The sequence below is a fragment of the Nycticebus coucang genome, chromosome 15 (genome assembly GCF_027406575.1).
Source record: "Nycticebus coucang isolate mNycCou1 chromosome 15, mNycCou1.pri, whole genome shotgun sequence".
Classification (NCBI taxonomy): Eukaryota; Metazoa; Chordata; class Mammalia; order Primates; family Lorisidae; genus Nycticebus; species Nycticebus coucang.
The window spans coordinates 45,689,959-45,705,458 of NC_069794.1; positions in this window are offsets into that span (position 1 = coordinate 45,689,959).

The following is a 15,500-nucleotide window of genomic DNA, read 5'->3' on the forward strand; positions in this document are numbered from 1 at the left end:
TTGAGAGAATAGGTCAGAAATAGGACTTCGATTAAAATTTAATTTGTATCCAATAATAGTGTATTTCCATAAAAAAAACTACTAGTAGAGACTAAATCATTAATTCTCAAAAAAAAAAAAAAAGCTACAATGGAAAGGTTTAAAATTAATTTGGTTTTGCATGGTGGTTATTTATTAATTAGTAGAATGTGGATATTAGTGAATGAGCCTGACATTTTAACACATAGAAGTAAATACACTGCTGTAGGGATAATCATATCTTAATAAATTCATCAAAAGGATATAGAAATGGATGAAAATAAGGAGTGGTTTCCAAAAAATAATGGTCTCACAGCTAGAAACTGAAAAATTGAGAAAACAGCAGAAGGCCTTAATAACTTCACCTTGACTACATCTTCAATGTCATTGCCTGCCAGTGTTCCCAGTATCCTATAGGCCACCAATTACGAATGTTTGCACTTTCTTTGAAGGGTATGTCTTCTTTTACATCTCTGTTTAATTGCTCTTGCTGTTTCCTTGCTGCCACTTGCAGACTAATAAAAGCTTGTCTTCATTTGCGGCTCAAGTGTTACCACTGAAATATTTTCTGTGGGAATGATACTTTCCCAGGCCTGTGCCCCTGCCCCTCCCTCAACCATGAACAGCTTGCTGTATAGTATTTGTTCACATGTGGTCAGTCTTTTGTACAGGAATCCCATGGGATTGGTTCTTATTTCCTCAGTGCCTAAAGCAGTATCTATCTGAGGGAGACACACCTGCTGAATAAAAATAAAATAAATGCTCTGTGAAATAATACCTTTTATGGGTTTGTAAATGTTCAGGAACATTGATGTCTATCAAGAGTCCTGAAACAGGGTAATTTTAACTTAATATTGCTTTAAGTCTATTCCAAATTTAAGGAATTCCAGATTATATTAAAACGTAATATTAGTGTTATATGTATAATTTGGAAAAAAAGTAGATAAAATAATTTTCCTTTTTCCAATCATATACAATTTTCTACATATGTATCCTTATTAAGAAAAATATTTATGTTAATTTGTATCACAATGATAGCTATTTGTAAGCATGAAAATTATGACACCTCAGAAGGTGTCATTTGTTTAAATGTACTTTTAAAGTGTCGGTTTCTGAGACTTTCTTGTTAGTTTACATTTATCAAATTACTTTTCCTAACATAAATCCATAAAGCATATTTTGTAAGAATTTTAATTCTAGTATCTTTATTTCAATTAAACAAAGTGGTTATTTGATTATGTGACATCTTTAACATATTAACCTTTTATTTACTTTTATAATAAAATTAGAAAATTGTTTTAGATACAACTATGCAATGAATATATTAAAATATGCAGAAAGGTAGAAATATAAGTTTTAATTTCACAATATAGCTGTTGAATCCAAGTGCAGTGACATAGCCTGTATTTCCAGCCTGTACTCAGGAGGCTGAGGCAGGAGGATCTGTTGAGTTCATGAGTGTGAGGCTTCATGGTGCTATGATCACACCTATGCATAGTGACTGCCCTCCAGACTAGAGAAGATATTAAAACCATATATCTTAATCTAAAAAAATGATAAATGTTGAAGAAATAATGCATGTGCCTTTCAAAAACATTCATTTATGATTATAATCAATTTGTAAATATCTCAAATATTTCAGCCTAACTAAATTGAAAAAATAGTTATTTACCAATAAATTAGAATTTTAAGGTTTTTGGAACTGTATACTTTGTCTTAAATACAACTCTTCAGGTGCAGACATAAGTAACAATGCTAAGACACTGATGGGGGAGATTAAAGAGAATTAACAAGCAAGACTTATTTCCATTGCACAAAAAGAAAAACTAGGAAACTAATCGACTTTTACACTGTTGAATAGAAAGCGTGTCACATTTTCTAAAGTTCTTTGCTACATTTGGTACAATAATCTCCATCAAGGGGCAAATTGGCTTTCCTTTTACAGACCATTACCAGCCACAATTCAGCCAATGGGACTTGAGAGAAATACTTGTGGAATGGTCTCTGAATCTTGGCTTTGATTTGTGTTGACATTGTAAAGGTTCTGAAAAAGAAGTAACCAGATAAATATTTCTTCCTTATTTGTGATTCATCTTTATTTATACTGGTAATTCATAATACAAATCTGAATAAGTGAAATTATTACTTTGAAAAATCCATTTATAAAGGAATAAATATGTACTGTAATTTTATTTATGCACTCAATCTTAAAATGAAAGTTGTTTTAAAATATGATTATTAGGAAAATAATTTCCAGAATCAAAATATAAAATTTGAAAATAATAATCATTGTTCCTAGGATATAAATGATAGTTTAGTTTTGAAACACAAGCTTTCAATATTTTTTTTTCTTTCTGAAGGATGTAGCCTGTGTAAGCGCAAACATATGTTAGGCTCAGCCTATGTTTATAAAATTAATTATGTTTTATATTAAAGTAATTTAAGTGAAAAAAAGGAAAAATTATTTATTATATAATTTATTCTTCAATGACCCCTAAATTTATGTTTATAACACTGATTTTTCCATTGTGCGTCAAACCCACATATCAAATTATTTGTTATCACAGGGTATTTGTGGACAGGTCAAATTTAACATGACCGCAACAGTAGCCTGATCACCCAAATATACTCATATTCACATAAAGAAAAGAAAGCAAAATATACCCTGTCATATCATAGTGAAAATGTGTTAAAAATAAAGAAAAAGATGAGATCTTAAAAATAACTCATGAGGGCAGGAAGATTACTGACCAAGAATAAAAATTTGACTTTTGACAGCAGTCAACAAAAATAATGTAATCACAAAGAGAATGCTAAATCATCCTCAAAGTGCTGAGGGTAAATAATAGAAAACGTTAAGTTAGGCTATCATTCCAAAAAAGGAAAATGACAAAATGAAGATACTTTTGTACAAACAGAATCTGGAACCTTAACTAAAAAACCTTCAAATAGATTTATTTCCGTAAATAGATTTGTAAAAGGCAAGTTATTCTGTAAGAAAAGGCTATGATGCAATTTTTTAATTACACCAAATGTAGTAACTACACTAAATGTAAAAACATGAACTACTATGTTCTTACAAAACAATAATTATATGGTTGATTTAGTTGTCTAGTGCTGCATGAGATCACTCAAAAACTGAATTCTTTTTTTCTGTACAATTCTTTAACTAGGGCTAAGTACAGAAAGATGTTTTTCTGTTTTCTGTACTAGTAGTCTGGAGTGCTCAAGATGGCCTTTTCCTTTGTATGTTTGGAGTCGCTCTTGGCCTAGCTGAAAAATCTATGGTGTCACTGATTATCTTTTTTTGTCTATATAGTTCGTCAATAGGGTTACTAGATAGTTCAGAGTTTCAAAAGACCATTCAGGGTACAAATTCCAATGCATTGGCAGCTATAAAACCTCTGTCATTTTTACTAATGCCGCATTAGTTAAACAAATCACATTGCCAAGCTGGGTTAAGAGGAGATTACACAAGGATGCGGTACCCAAATCGAGTAGGATCTCCACATTGACTATCTCCCTACATTGACCTAATTTTCATAGACAAAACATGCACCACATATACATACCAGTCAGTAATTCTAGTTACTTAAGTTATCCACTTCCATATGTTGGCCAGTTTGCTATAGTCTTTTGGGGGGTGAAATTATAGAGGTTCTACTCTATCTGAACCTGGGAAGTAACAGAACTGACTGTGACCTGTATGTATGAAATACAGTATATGGATTCTAAGGACCACTAACATCATTATGTGGTGTGATTGTTTAACTGTGAAACTTTTAAAGATATAATCAGATGTATGGCAACAATAATGGGCAATAATGGGGAGTATAGTTAAAATTAATTATCCTAAACTGAGAACTTTATTTAATGTTTATCTTAAGAGTTTTCAATGGATCATTTTATATAATGCCTCACTTGAGATTATGTAGTATATTGTGAATCTGTTAACTTCTTGCTTATCTATCTGTCAATACAATGAATAAATAAATAATAGCACCTCTTAGTAAAAATTATAATATACTACAGAATTATATACTATGGCTATAAGTTTAAATCCTTGCTATATCAGTTACAATCACTGCCTCCTTGGATAATTTGTGCAACTTTCCCAAACTCAATTTTTTTTCCCCTCGAACTCAATTTTTTATCTGTATGGAGGAAAACATAATATGTTAGTCCCAGCTACTTGGGAGGCTGAGGCAAGAGAATCGCTTAAGCCCAAGAGTTTGAGGTTGTCGTGAGCTATAACTCCATGGCACTCTACTGAAGGCGACATAGTGAGACTCTATCTCAAAGGAAAAAAAAAAAAAAAAAGTGAAACATGGTGAAGGAAATTCACTTGTTAATTTTTTTCTGTACTAGTGTTATCCTGCTCCAACCTTAGCATGAGAAGACAAACATTATAAAATAAAAAAAGTATATTATTGAACTACATACTGTTATTAAGGAATAACTTTATATTTTTAGACAGTTACCCACAAATTTTAAAATGGCCCTTTGGTTTCATGTTCAAAATTCTGCTCATGATTTCTTATATATTTTAGATAATTGTGTTACAATTATGGACCTTGGAAATTATCAAACATTTTCTTAGGAATCTGAATTTCTTACAGCCCAATCAAAATTATACATTATTCATTTTAAAATTTTATAGACATACGTTGTAACTTGTTTACTGTTCCTGCTTTTTCTTACCATCCCTCAAGTGGCCTAAGATCCAAACACACAAAACCTCAAATAACAACTTTACACAAAAAAATTAAAAAAAAAATGTATTTTGAAAAAGAAAAAAGTAGAACCAGGTGGTGAGTGGGTCCTGGAATATTTTCCTTGTTCATATACACATTAAATGTATTTTGTAGATAGCCAAGAATTTTAGAATACATTAGGTCCTCTCCAACGATTTCATGCTAGTCATGGATGCCATATGCAAAATTAGTGGGAAAAACAAAAATGTGTTTGGCAACTTACATATACAATCATGATAATGTAATATTGCTTAAATGTATTTACATGACAAAATAACAATGGTAATTGCACAAATAATAAGTAGGGCTTAGATATTGTAAGGTTCTTTTGTGTGTTATATAGCATTTAGATTTTCCAACAATAGTATAAAGTAGATACATTTTTCCCTGAATTTTTGAGATGAATGATTAAATAACTTTCCCCAGTTAAGTGTACTACTTTTATTTATGTGGTTATTGAGACATAGCTTCACTCTGCGCCCAGGCTAGAGTGTGGTGGCCCCAGCCTAGCTCACAGAACCTCAAATTCCTGAGATCAAGTGATCCACCTGCCTCAGCCTCCTGAGTAGCTGGGACTGTAGGTGCCTACCACAATGACAAGCTTATTTTTTGATTTTTAGTAGACATGGGCTCTCACTCTTATTCAAGCTGGTCTGCAACTCCTGAGCTCAAGCAATCCTTCCAGTTCAGCCTCCCAGGTTGCTAGAATTACAGGCATGAACCACAGCACTGGGGCCAAGTGTACTGTTCAGTAAAGCGGGTGGCAATAAAGCTTGCAGTAGTATACTGAGTAAGAGCATTAGAAGAGGCATGACTGAGGTTGCTAAGTACATTTATTTGATGTCTAGCCAGTGGCTAACATAAAGAAAGTAATCTGTACTTATAGGGTTGGAGATAAACTGAAACAAGAGAAAGGGACAAGGTGCCCACTGAGGGATTATAATTCATGCCTCCTGTAGAACTAGAATAGTATTGAAGAAAGCAAATCGGTCATGCTGGCATCTGATCTGAGGGAGGGAGGGGCCTACCTGGTGAGGTGTATAGGGGCAGAAAGAATGACTGGGCATCACAGTGCTGGAAATAACCAATATAAATCAGATCCAACAATAAATTTACAAACATCCTAGAATAAGTGCTATATATCTCATTGCTAAATGTCACAATGCTCACTAGACAGCTGAGGGGAATACAGTAAAGGTAACTGCAGTGGTATTAAGCATGAGGTATGTAGCACTTTTGCTAGGATGAGTTTCTGATCCTAATTGTCCAACATCATACAGTATTTCATAATCTACTTCATTTCATAATTACTACACCTATTTAAAAAAAAAGTAGTATTTTGGGCAGACTCTATAAAATTGTTTTAAAAAATAGATGATGCTGAACTTGGATGTAAAAGGGAGTATTGACAACAACCAAATAAGCACATCAAGAAAAGCAAAGCAAGTGATATATTTATAGATATTGAAGTAAGGTGAATAAAACTATTTTCAAAATAAAACTCCATTAATGCCCTAGGAAGAAAGTGCCTTACAGAGCTTTGTGAAAATGACTGAATTTTTCATAACATTTATGCATTGTTTTTGTTTTCATAGTAGATTAGCAGAGTTAATGTAATGATATGGGCAGAAATTTCAATATTACAAGTAATTATGCCATATAAATAATTGTAGAAAAATGAAATGTGTGGGAACTTCTTGTACCAAAGGTTAGGTAGACAAACTATATGTACACAAAATAAGTTCAGAATCTCCAACTACCATTATAATATTTGTAATATACCTAATATATGTAAGTATTACAGAGAAAATGAAAAATAAGTTAGATGCACTTCACACAGATCTCCTTCAATTAATCTAACAAGTCTCAATATCAGAACTTTTATTTCAAGTGGGTAGAATTGACTGATTAAACAACTTCTTAACACTTGTAAGAAATCTTCATTTTTACAGTGATGGTTTAGGGAATTTTATGTAATCCTTTCCCCTGAAGAACATGAAATTTTGTTCGTTTGAACATAAAAGATTTTTTATTTGAACATAAAAAGATTCATAAAATCTGGACAAAATATGATAAACCATTTCATTGGTAACAAGGCGAAAAGTTAGTGTTTGAAGGAAAGTTCTAAGTAAAAACAAAATTCAGAGAAATGAAATCCCATTTGGGGACATCTACTTCCACTTCCATTTATGGATTTGACCAGGCATGCACAGACTGCTGATAGATTGTGAACTTGAGGAACACTTTAGCCAGACTCACAGACAAGGGGGAAAAATAGAGTCCTGAAACATTTGGCCAAATTCAATGATGAGGTTGAAATAAGGATATTTTTAGAAAAACAAAACTTAGAGATTTTTGACACACAGGAATGACCTAAAGAGAATAGTAAAAAACGTCCTTCAGACAGGAGATCCTGATCCCAGATGGGGATTCATAAGCAAAAAAAAAAGAGAAGAGTGAAATAAAACTATGAGTGAAATCTAAACACTTTTACTATTATAAAAACAATGTCTTTTCCAGTTTAAATAATACTAAATTGAACTACATGTAAAGTTATTTTATGAAGAAGGATTTGTACTATATGTATGAAGGTCTTGGATTTAATATTAATAGCTTTACTCTCAGAAATAAATTACACTCTAAAGTAAAAAGCATGCTTAGAGAAAAAATGACATATGCAATGATGAGATTTCATTCATTAGAAAATCACAGATCTAAATTGATGTGTATCTCATAACAATCTCAAATATATACATAACATGATAATTGAAAAATCTTCAAGCACAAAATGACAAATACACCATCATTGCAGGATATTTATAACACTTAGTAACTGATGGATCATGAAGAGAAAAAAATATTTAAATCCAAATATGTAGAAAACTGAGATAACACAGTTAACTATTTGACCTAATTAAAAGATAGAGAATACTTCAGTTATAAAATGTAGACTCTTTCCAAGCCCATACTAAATAATTGTAGAACTTGACATATTATATGCCATAGTCTCAAGTGTCTTAAATATAAAACATAAATGTATTTAAAAAGGTATGTAGTACTTTTATGATTATTTTAATGGAAACTATCATCAAAAATAATACATGGGAAATATATGCTTCATGATATACAAGAAAATTAATGTTTTTACCCAATGAAAAAAATTTTTTTATTAGATCATAGCTGTGTACATCACTGGATTTATGGGGTACAATGTGCGAGATATCATCTAACTCCAGTAAGATTAGCCCATATAACAAAATCTCAAAACACAGATGTTGGCATGGATGTGGAGAGAAGGGAACACTTTTGCACTGCTGGTGGGAATGCAAACTAATGTATTAGAGGGACCGAGGGAGGGGGGTGGGGCCTTGGTGTGTGTCACACTTTATGGGGGCAAGACGTGATTGCAAGAGGGACTTTACCTAACAATTGCAATCAGTGTAACCTGGCTTATTGTACCCTCAATGAATCCCCAACAATAAAAAAAAAGAAAGAAGAAGTTTGGAGAACACTTAAGGAACTAAAAGTAGACCTGCTATTAGATCCTACAATTCCTCTACTAAGTATATGTCCAGATGACCAAAAATCATTTTACAGCAAAAGACTTTTTATTCAAGACATCCAGAAAGTATATGGCACTAGAGTTTAAGAAGGAGCCCCTAGCAGGCTTCTGGATGAGTGGATACAAGAAAATTATTACAAAAGTTAAAGAATATTTTGAATTGCATGCCAATGAAATTAACAGATATCCAAACACGTCTCACAACTACTGGCATTGTCAGAAGTAAAATTATAGGCATAAATCACAGAAAATAATAAATGATGACATTCTAAAGTAATAAAATAGACAACCAATTAACCCAAAGGACATAGTAGATAAAATAAAAAGCAGAAGTTGATAGAATGAAAACATCATAAGTTAAAATGATTCCACAAAGACAAATTTGATGCTTTAAGCAAAATAATCAATTAATAAACCACTGTCAAGAAAGCTCTCAATGTTTTTTAAAACAATAAATGAGATGAAATAAAGAAGCAGGGTTAAGAAAGAACTAGTTTTGATTGAGTATGGTGTAAAGTGGTTATAGATAGTGTTCAAAATTCAGGTTGGCTCAGGTTATTGAGGTTTCTTTAGGCTAAACTAAATAATTAGAATTGTTCTACATACATTTAAGAACCTCAGTAAGAAGAAATACAGATGAGAGAAGATTCAGGATCTTTTTGAAACCAGTATTAGGCTTGATGAAGATAGACAAATTCAAGATTATTAAAGGTATAGAATGAAGTACTTAATAAAAGTGAACATTCAGGTGGAGCAGGAGGAACACAGAATAATCCTAAATTTTAAAACACTATTGAGAGGATGGCCCAAAGTCCACTAATTCAGATACTACTTGGCCCTGGGGGAGACAGATGTAAGTGGACAGAAAGTTAAGGAAGATGGAGCCAAATGTGGGACATAAGGGATTACAGTGTCCTATAGCCAATTAAGCTGAGATCAAATAAATAGCTAAAAAAGACATTTGCACCTAAACATTTTCAAGATATCATAGCTGTCTGAATCACAGTTGCTCAGTTTCTCTAGAGACAGATTAAATCGTGAGATTCTGTATTGTGAATACAGATAGTGAAGGATTCTTGTTTTTTGATGCTGGTTCCTGAGTATTAAATGGCAGGTAATAAGAGTATAAAATATGGTGGTTACTACGGAAGTAAGTAAAATCATGTAGCAATCAGATGCTTAGTAATAAAATAATAGGGCTGAGTGAAAAATCTAGAGATTACCGAACTTAATGTGACAAGGAACAGAAGAGGAGACTTTAAAAGAAAATGAGAATAAACTCTCTGAGGAATAGAATGTGGTGATAATGGGTTAGAAAAAAGAGTGGAATGATCTAATATATCAAATTAACTGCCCATGTGGTGAGAGGATAAGCTCAGGAACTACAGTAGAATCTGAAGTGAGAGATTTAAAACAATTTTAAGTGCTAATATAAAAAGTTTATTACAGCCAGGGAAAAGGTGGGAAGAGGAGTTGAGAATTAATCCTAGATTTTTGCCTGATAACTAGCTAGCACTACCACAATAAGAGAAAAGAATATAGGGGATTGTGTTTTTAGGAGAACTATGATAATATTTGCTTAAGATATATATTTAATTTGAAGTACCAGGTATTTAAAACATCATAGATTTTGGGATATTTATTTACTGAAATTTGAAGAGAAATCTGGGCTGGATACTGTAAAGGACCAGTATATTAGTTTGCTTTGTTAGTGTATCAGATTCTTAGGGCTGCTATAAAAACAACCACAAGCTGAGTTGTTTATAAAAATTATAAATTTATTCTCTTATAATTCTAAGAGGTTGGAACTCCAAAATCAAGTTGTTGGCAGGGTCCTGCTCCCTCTGAAGTTTCTCATAAAGTATCTTACCTTGTCTATTCTAGCTGCTAGTACCTCAGGTGTTCTTGACTTGTGACAGTATAATTCTAGCATCTTCCTGGTCTTCACGTTCACATGGTTGTGTAGCCAAGGTATTTGTATCTTGTACAAATGTTGTTGTTCTCATAAGGAGACTAACCTATTGTTTAAGACCTACCCTATTCCAGAGTGACCTCATCTTAACTAATTACATATATGATTAACCCATTTGCAAATAAGTTTATACTCGGAAGAACTAAAATGAGGTCTCACATGACAGCTAAGTTTTGCTCCATGAGTCAATAAACAATAGAATTTACTTCTAGACATGTTGCCACTTGAATAATTTGCAGGTAACTTGAGCTTATCAGGCTTTTTAGGAAGAGCAACTTATTTAGTTTCTTTTCTTTAAATCTCTCGTCCTGCACAAAGAACTCCCTAAAAGCCAACTGAATCAATTCAGAGATTTAACAAAGGATCTCATTGTCAGACTTTAGATTTGGTCTATTGCATGAATTTCAGTGCTCTGCAACTTTGACATTAGATTTTTATCATTCATTGATTGGCTATGAGTAACAACTACATCTCTGAACCTTGAAAGTCTCAGTATTTTTCAGATATTACTCTTATTTCTGTTTTCCTTCTGGTCAATAATTTTCTCAATTCACCTCTTTCTTGTAGTACCATGTTAAATGAAGCCTATCTCACCAATGAACATTAAATATAAAAATTTCCTTGAAGTATAACTTGCTTCCACCTTATCGCTTTCAATAGTGTTATCAAACGATTCCCCATTGCATAAGTTTCCCCAGTTATATAATATCTAAAACTGTGCCTTCTAGTACATTTTACATGCTAGTCTTTGTTTTTTGCACATTATACAGAGGGTACCAAAAAATGTATACACATTTTAGGAAAAAAAAAACAAAAAAACATTGTTAATTTGTAATGCACAAGTCATGTTTGACTTCTGCAATTATAAGAGGTGCTCATTGTGACTTGTATTCATTTTTGTTATCAATATAAATTGAGTATTACAATTTTAATAGTATTTTCGTTTCTTAAAATATGTATACTTTTTTTTGCACCCTCTATATCGTGGTAAAACAACAAACAGATCCAGTTGCTTACAAGAGCAAAGTTCTGTCTCTTGTTTTTGCTTCATGTTGGCTAGATACAACTGTGCTTCTGTTCGTAAGGCTTCCTAGTGAAATATTCACCCTCTATCATGATATTTCTTGTAGCAGAGAGAAAAGCAAAAGTGTAGAGCCAAGTAATGGTGTTATGGTGCTTAAATTTCCTTCAAGGACATACTGATTGCTTTATTTTATTTCTATTAACAAAAGCCAGTCAGATTTCTGTAATAAGTTGGTCAATAAAATAGGAAGAATTTTACTCCTCACATGTGAGCACAACAATAATTTGGAAATGAATAGGAATTATGAATTTGTATATATTGCAGGGGTCATTTGATTATTAGGAATTGTGATAAACTGTACAACAGTTAAATCAATTATAAGTTCAATGAGAAGTAAAAATGTAAAGATCAGGAAAATTATTGCCCTTTCAACAAATTTGGATGAACAAAGAAGAGAGATAACTGGGAGTGAGTGTAGTATATATGGAATATATATTTTTGAGTGTTGAGGTGATGGTTATGTTGTTTTGTGTTTGATTTTAACAAAGAAAATAGTATAATCAGAGACTGACAAAGGAGACAGGGAGCCAGACCACTAATTTTACTTAGAAAAATAAGTGTTAGATAAATTGTTTAATGGAAGAGTGGTTTATTCAAGTGAGAAAAATTAAGACTAATGTTCCACGCCATTCCTGTAAATTATGTAACTATTTCATCTACCTAGAATTAATTTAAAAAAATTAGATATATGGATAAGCCAATGTGGGTAATAGAAAAAAAAAGTTGAAGAATACAAATAAGAGCTTTTTGTTTTTTATTTTTACAAGTAGGTGTTGATATACAGCATTAGAAATTTAGTTTCAAAACTATAGACTTGAAATTGTAGAGTTCCCAATTGAAATAATACTGTGATGTCATTAATGTTCAACCAGAAATTTAGTGATAGGAAATAAACTAATGCATTTAGAAAAGGAAAATTTGCTACTAAAATTGGAAGATTTAAACATAAATAAGGAATATTTAATCAGAGCCTCATTTCAGAGTTGGTGAAAGAGAGGGACATTGAGATTAGTGGGACTTTAGAAAAATGTATTTTTGTTGTTATTGTTGTTATAGAAAAGTGGTTGAGTCTTAGGAGTTCTCTAAATATAGCATTGTATCATCAACAAAGAGTGAGAGTTTGATCTCCTCTGCCCCCATTTGGATGCTCTTTATTTCCTTCTCTTGCCTAATTGTATTATGGACTTGCATATTTTAAACCATCCTTGCATCCCTGGGATGAAGCCTATTTGATCGTGTTATATAATTTTTTTAACATGTAGCTATAATTTATTGGCTAGGATGTTATTAAGAATTTTTGTGTCTATATGAATTAGTGAAATTGGTCTTAAGTTCTCCTTTTTAGTTGAGTCTTTTTCTGGTTTTGGTATCAGGGTGATGTTTGCTTCATAGACGTGTTGGGGAAGTTTCTTTCCTTCTCAATTTTTTAGAATAATTTCTGCAGTATGGGTATAAGCTCTTATTTAAAGATTTGATAGAATCCTGGTGTGAAGCCCTCGGGACCACAAGGCTCCTGGAAGTGATCAAAAAATATAGTAATGCCCCAGGATATAAAATCAGCGTCCACAAGTCAGTAGCCTTTGTATATGCCAATAATAGCCAAATTGAGAAGCTAATCAAGAACATAATTCTCTTCACAGTAGCTTCAAAAAATTTTTGAATACTTGGGAATGTACATAACAAAAAAGGTGAAGGACCTCTCTGAAGAAAAATAAGAAATCCTAAGAAATGAAATAAAATAACAGAAGATATTAACAAATGGAAGAATATAACATGCTCATGGCTGGGAAGAATCAACATTGTTAAAATGTCTATACTTCCGAAAGAAATCTACAGATTCGATGCAGTCCCCATTAAAATCCTGACATGATACTTTCAAGATTCAGAAAAAATAATTCTTTGTTTTGTATGGAATCAGAAAAAAACTCAAATAGCCAAGGCATTCTTAGTAATAGAAACAAAGCCAGGAGTTTCACCCTACCAGACTTTCCTCTATACTACAAGGCGATAGTGATCAAAACAGCATAGTATTGGGACAAAAATAAAGACGCATACATTTGGAATCAAATAGAGAACCATGAGATGAAACTAACATCTTACAGCCACCTGACCTTTGGTAAACCAAGCAAGAACATACATAATACCTATTCAATAAATGATGCTGGGATAACTGGATAATCACATGTAAAAGATGGACACTGGACCCATACCTCTCATCACTTACAAAAAATGATTCAAGATGGATAAAAGATTTAAATATAAATACTTAATAGAAATACTTAAAGAAAATGTGGGGAAAATTCTTGAAGATATTGACCTGGGGAATGATTTTAAGAAGACTTCCATGGCAATTGCAACAAAAATAAATTGCAAAATTAAATAAATCAGACTTAATTGAACTGAAAAGCTTCTGTACAGCTAAGGAGACAATAGCCAAACCAAATAGACAACAATCAGAATGGGAAAAAAAAATATTTGTATATTATGAATCAGACAAAGGCTTAATAACTAAGATCTATAGAGAACCCAAATTAATTAACAACAAAAGAACCAATAATCCCATATATCACTGGGCAAGAGACATGAATAGAACCTTCTCTAAGTAAGACAGAATGGCTAAGAAACATATGAAAAATGCTCATTGTCCCTAATCATTGGAGAAATACAAATAAAAACCCCAGGAAGATTAACCCACATCACAAAGCCTCAAAGCTGCAGATGCTGGTATGGATGTGGAGATAGGGGAAGACTTTTACATTGTTGGTGGGACTGCAAAATCATACAGCCTCTTTGGAAAGAAATGTGGATAATCCTCAAAGATCTAGTATTAGATCTCCCATTTGACTCCATGATTCCACTACTAGGAATCTTTCCAGACCAAAAAAAAAATCATTTTACTATAAGGACATTTTCACCAGATTATTTATTACTGCTCAATTTACAATTGCTCAGACCTGGAAACAACCTAAATGCCCATCAACTCAGGAATGGATTAACAAATTGTGGTACATGCACACTATGGAATAGTGTTCAGCCATAGGAATGATAGTGACTTCACATCTTTTGTAATATTCTGGATGGATTTGAAACACATTCTTAGTAGTAAAGTATCACAAGAATGAAAAAGCAAACATCCATTGTACTCAATACTAATAGGAAGCCAGTAGATGATCCAATGCATACCGAAATAGGGGAAAAATCATTTCAATTCAAGTTTGGGGGAGGTGCAATGAGGGAGAAAAAGGGGTTTTGGCGCTCTCACTTACTGGGCATGGGGTGGGAGGGTTGGCACACTTTTTGTGTGTGGGACATAACACAAGACAAATTCTCCCCAATTAAATCAAATGTTTTAACTTGGTTGCTTGTACCCTCACACTAACCTGAAATGAATTTGCTTTAAAAATAAAACAACCAAAAAACAACAACAAAACAAGATTTCACATAAAGGAAAAACAAGTGCAATAGAATATTGGCAACTTCTTCAGAAATAGAATAAAATTAAAAATTTTAGAACTTCTGCAGCTATAGCAGGGAGAAATTTACATGGTTTCAAGAGCTAATAAACCCATATATGTGGTAAATCCATTAGGGCCTCAATACATTATTACCAATCTCTTTTTACAATGATGTTTACATTAAACTGGAAATACGTGTAGGAAATATTGTATAGTTATTTTTTTCTAAAAGAGTAGGTTTACACTATTTTTGTGGGAATATGTGTGAATATTTGTATGTGACAACATCATTCATCAAGGAGGTGAAATCTTTACACAGACAACTGTAAAAAACTGATGAAATAGATGAAAACACTAAGAAGGAAAAGATGTCCTTTGTTCATGGATTGGAATAAATAATATTTTTAAAAGATTCATATTACCCAAATCTACCTAAGGATTCAATTCTGTGCCTACTAGAATATCAATGGCATTTTTCATATGAGTTAGGGAAAAAAATCATATTTATTTGGAACCCTAAAAAAACCTTTAATAGCCAAAGTAATCTTATGCAAAATGAAAAAAGAGGAAGCATCACACTATCTTTTTTGAAAAATTTTCATAATTGTCAACCTAGTTAGATAATTCAAATGGTTGTCAATCATATTGCTTATAG